Here is a 5,311-nt window from a genome sequence, read left to right as displayed (position 1 = left end):
GGGGGGGGGGGCGTGTCGGGATGTACCGTCACCATTGTTGGAAGAACAACAGTGACAGTGAACCCTTTTCTAGGGACCTATCTTGCAGTGTAGCCCCAGGCTCTGTTTATGGAATTTTTAAATTTTAATTTTTAGAGCCAACTTAACACAATAAAGTAGGATTAAAATTGGCATGATAAGGTTCGGTGAGGAGAGGACAGCTGCCGATAGTTTCGGTGGGAAGTTTTGGCAACACCCCAAGTGTGTGGACACGCAGATGCACACACAGCTATGTGGACACAAAACACGCACACAGAGGCAGATACACACGCAGACACACGCACCTACGCCCTCTGATACCCCGCGGGCACATGTGCATGCTTGGACCCCCCACACACAGGCAGACACACCTGTGCACACCCACCAGCCGCCACAAAGTGGTTGCTGAATGCCTGCCTTCCTGCCCGTTCCCTGTCTTCCTGTTGGCCTGTCAGGTCTGTGGAAATCTCTCCCTTCCACATCTGGATTTAGAGCCCTGGCTCCAGACATCTGGAGCAGCAGCCTCTGGGTCTCCAGAATGACTGATCATCCTCTCCGACCTCTTCCCCTGCCAGGACTGAGCCCCTCTTCTCAGAGGCCCCCAGGGCCTAGCGCTGAAGTGTTTAGTATGCAAAGCCGAGTCTGTCCTCAGGGACAAGCCTTTATGTGTTTATTGTGTAGTTAAGCCGGACGGGAGCCCTGCCCCGCTCTGGTCCTGGCCCAGCTCCTACAATCTGCCTCCCAGAAGGGTCCCGTAAAGCCATCATCTGCAATGCAAAACCCGTAAAACATCTGGGAGGGTCTGTGGGTTTTCTCCAAATCACCTGTGCCCTAATTTAGTATGAATAACAGTTAGTTTGCTCTTATCAGCTAATTGTCCCCCTTGTGGGCTCCCTCTGTGCCTTGGCCCTCTTTCTGCAGGAGCTCGGTCTGCTCCTGATTTCTAAAGATGCTTCCTTTGCCGACAGCCCTTTCTGCCCCCCTCCCCCCCCCGCCCCCACCCCCAGAGGTGCAGGAAAGCAGCTGAGCCGCTCCCTGCTGGGCGGCTGGGATCCAGTGCCCCCCTTGGCTGTCTCATTGCTGGGACCCCCATTTCTAGGAGCCAGCCCCCCACCGGAATCTGCAGCAGTGGTGGTGCTGATGTGAGTGTGAAGGTCCAGGGAGAGCCCTCACCACATGCTGCAGCTGCACAGGCCTCCCTCTTGGAGGGGCGGGGACGAGGGGAGGCACAGCTGCCCCCTACCCAACCAGGGAGGCGGGGCGAGCTCCCCGGGCCCAGCTGTGCCTCGTGGCATCTGGCGGGCACACGTGAAATGCCCCGTGGTGGCTCTGGCTGACCGTGCACCTGTTGTTTTGGGTGGTTGAGCTCAGGGCCCAGAGGGAAAGGGAAGGAGGCCTTTTAACTCTTCTCCTTCACTGGGTTCCGGTCGGAGCCCTGGGCCCTGAACAGTCTTGTTTCCTGTGACAAATTGGAAATCATCCTTTGGTCACCAGGAAGCTCAGCCGCCCTCCCCTCTCCCTCCCCTCCTGGCCACGGGGCTGGCATTCTTCCCGAGCTGAAGCAAACTTCTGCGTCCACAGGAAGAGACCGTCCACGGCTTCAGACTGCTTCAGGGATGGAATTTTTGTCTTGCTTTGTTTTCCCGAGGCGGAGGGAGGTGTGAGAGGCGGCAGGAGGGCCCAGGCCTTGGAGGGGCGTCTCCCTGAGGTGAACGTGGGAAGAGAAAGCAACCCAGGTTGGCCCTTGACCTGCCCGCTGCTCCCTGACTGTTCCCCAGAGCCCGTTACCCCCAGTCCCTCTGGAGCCCCTTACGATCCGGGCTGGGCTCCGTCGCAGAGCACGGCCTAGGTCCCCCAGATCCCCCAGCTCTGGCCCTGTGCTCTCTTCCTGCAGCCTCTCCGGATTCCCAGGCCCCAGGAGGTGGACCGCCCTCCTCAAGTCCTGTCACACTTCTTCCGGTCTAACCCGGAGGCTCTTCTTGATGTGTGCATGCCTTCGTGTGCCCGGCTGACGCTACCTGCCCGGCATGAGCTCCTGTGGTTCGCCAGGCGCCGTTCTGGGCACCAGGATGTAGCAGGAAGTACAGCCGCTGGCAGAGTTAACTTTGAGTAGGCGCTTTGTGTGTGCCCGGTACTTTGGGGTCTTCACGGGCAGTAACTAATTCCGTGACGTAAGGTATTGTTTGTGACGTGCCGCTTATGCTCAGGTTCTGTTATAAACTTTATCTTATAGGTCAGGGGTCTGGGGCGCGGTGTTCAGGTGATGTAATCAAGGTCGCGTGTGCAGTAAGTGACAGAGTCGTCATGTGAGGCCGGCAGGACTCAGTCCAGGACTCAGGCCGCTCACCACCCGGACCCGCAGGTGGCGAGCTGGGGAGAACCCCTGGAGGGGCTCTTCGCGGTCGAGGGCCAGGGAGGCCCCAGTGAGAGGTCATGGTCCAGCCGGGACCCGCAGCTGCGTGTGGAGCTGGAGGCTGGGGCAGGACTGGGGATGGCAGCCGGCAAAGCTGGGGGGAGGGGGCTCCCCGCGTTTGAGAAACAAAATCGAGCAAGTGCCGGGGCGTGGAGCGCAGGGGCAGCGCGGTGGGGGCTGGGGTCTGAGGACGCGTGTGTGCGCCTGACCCCCGCACTCCTGTCTTCCAGGGAGGGGCCGCTCAGGAACGTGATGGGTGTGGTCCTGACTCCCCTGCCCGGCCCCCCAGCGGCCAGGCGGGGGTGGAGGTGCACATCCCAGACCTTCGGGGCCGGCCTGCCCCGGAGCCGACACTCACCCTCCGCTCTGGGATTTGGAAAAGCTGAGGGAACAGCCAGGTCTTCCCTATGGGAACCCCTTCATGCCGTCAGCCGCCTTCTGGCAGCTCTGATCGGTGCTGGAAGGAGGGAAGCGGAGGCCCTGCTCCTGCTTTCAGCCCGATGGGCCCCTCCCTCAAGCCCGAGGTGTCTGTGTTTCGGCTTCGCTGTCTGCTCCTCTCCGCGTGAATCCCCTGGACTCCTGGGAAGGAAGGAAGAGAAATACGGCGGGACGGCTTGTGTGTGTGTGTGTGTGTGTGTGTGTGTGTGTGTGTGTGTGTGTGTGACAGGGGCAGACCGAGGCCTGGGCAAGGGCTGCAGCAGACAGCGCACGTAGGAGCAGAGGAGGGGCAGCCGTGGGCAGAAGCCTCCACTTTTCTCTTTGTCGTTACCCAAGATGCTGGGTGTGATGACGTTCCGGGTGGGAGAGGAGGAAGGGGAGACTAAAACAGTCGCAGGTAAGTTTCAGACTTAGAGGAGTGATTTTTTTTTTAACCAGGCACATTCTGAAAGAGAAGTTTTGCATTAAAAGGTTTGAGAAATCTTTTTGTGCTCAGTGTATCAGAAGCAGGTCTCTCTCCTCCCTCTCAGGATTCCTCAGGCCTGTGAATTCCTCTCTCCCTCCCTCCCTCCCTCCCTCCCTGCTTTCCTTCCTTCCCTCCTCTTTCTCTCCCTGGAGCCAAGAGAATGTCACACACTGGGCAAGGGATGCTCAGAATTTGCTGGCCTGATGCTCTTTGTCACCCTGCAAGTGGCCTGATCTAGTTTTGGCGAGTAGGAACGAGAACTCACACCTGGGGCTTCCTGAAGCCTCCTTGATCTTGGGAAGCTGAAGGGCTTGATGAGGCAGTCGAGGGTGTCAGGATTTCTGGGAGGCAAGAAAGAGGAAGCATGGGCGGATGCACGGAAAGGGTGTGAAGGCTGAGGATCAAGATCTTCCTCGATGTTGGGAAGAAGTGATGGGCCGAGGCTACTGGAAGCCTGGACACAGGCCAGCACCAGGCCCTTCCGTGAGAGCCCAGGGCCGCCAGTCCTGAGCCTCCTGCCCAGACACGGAGCCCCCAGGCCAGGTGGCTGCTCCCCGGGGCCGTGCCCAGGGATGGCTGCACCTGGGCCTTCACCTAGGGCTGCTCCTGTCTGTGTACACTTGGGGGTCTGTGCAGGGGAGTGGGTGACCTGTCTTCAAGCAGCCTGTGATGGATGAAGGGCAGGAGCCAGGGAGTCCTCTTATGGGGCCCTCGGGGTCAGGGCACACGTGTGACAGTCCTAATTCTCCAGCCCCGCTTTCTGCAGATGGATGGTCATTTTGGACTTTCTGATCTCTCATTCCTCCTTCAGCAGAGCCAGCACCCTAAACCCCCAGCACTGGAGGTTTTACAGCCTCGCCTGTACATATGTGCGCTTCAGCACCAAGGCCAGCGCCACCCACACCACGTATGTTCTCGCCTCTGGACGGACACCAGCAGTATCGAGACTCGGGAAGCCCCTTGGGCCCAAGGCAGGAGGGCCACATGTCGTGGGGGCCAGGATCACATCCACAGACGGCGCCGTTTCCAGGCCCCTTAGCTGTGTTTCTTTGAAAAGGACAGGACCTTCCTTAAAGTGACAGCCAGACGAGGCATTGAGTAGGACAGAGTATTTGGGGGAGGACCAGAGACGGTTGGGGGGGCCCATATTCCAGGTGAGGGGACGAGGGGAGCTCTAGGAGGCCCATCAGCCGGTTCAGCAGTTGGTTGTGGTGTCAGGATGCGGTGTGAAGAGTCTGAGCCGCCTGGGGTGAGCAGGGCGCGTGTCACGGGCCACGGTGGTGTTTGCCGTGAGTGGGTGGGAGGATAGTAGTGGCTGTTTCTGCCGACTGGGTGCCATCTCAGATCCTTGAACTCCCAGGATTGTTTTAGCCACTCAAAGATCAGCGGCTCTGTGTGTTCTCTTCTTTCCGTTCTTCCTTTTAAAAACATCCCCCTCATTTGTGCACTCGTTCGGCTGCCGTTTATGGAGCACCTGCTGGTCTCTGGGCAGCTTGGTGACTCACCCTCCATGAGCTTGCAGTCCAACGTGGAAGGGGGCAACTAAAGACACACGACACGTGGGACAAAGACGCTGCCGTGAAACCGGTGACGTGTTCTTGGTGCAGTGGAGATGGGATGTGGTCCTGGCTCAGGGCTCTCCACATCAGGTTCCAGCACTGTCTGCACGCTGGAGCCCACCTGGCGGAACCTGGAGGGGGCCTTCCACGGCTCAGCTGCAAGGGTCAGAAAAGAGGTCCCCGGTGGGCCATCAGGTTGCTGGAAACCCACCTTGAGAAGTGGCTTTTGCCTATCGATGTGACAGTCCGCCTGGACGCCTGCGGTCACCCGCACACCAGCTGGCAGAACTCCACGGCTGCTACACGGGAAGGCCCAGCAGATCCCCAATTTGAAACCACCTTAAAGCTCCTAGCATTTTCTGAGGGGCACTGAGATGCCCACATTCCAGATGAAGGGCTCAGGGGAAGGATGGGAGT

This window comes from Physeter macrocephalus, chromosome 16 (assembly GCF_002837175.3).
Source record: "Physeter macrocephalus isolate SW-GA chromosome 16, ASM283717v5, whole genome shotgun sequence".
Taxonomy (NCBI): domain Eukaryota; kingdom Metazoa; phylum Chordata; class Mammalia; order Artiodactyla; family Physeteridae; genus Physeter; species Physeter macrocephalus.
This window is presented reverse-complemented; position numbering follows the sequence as displayed.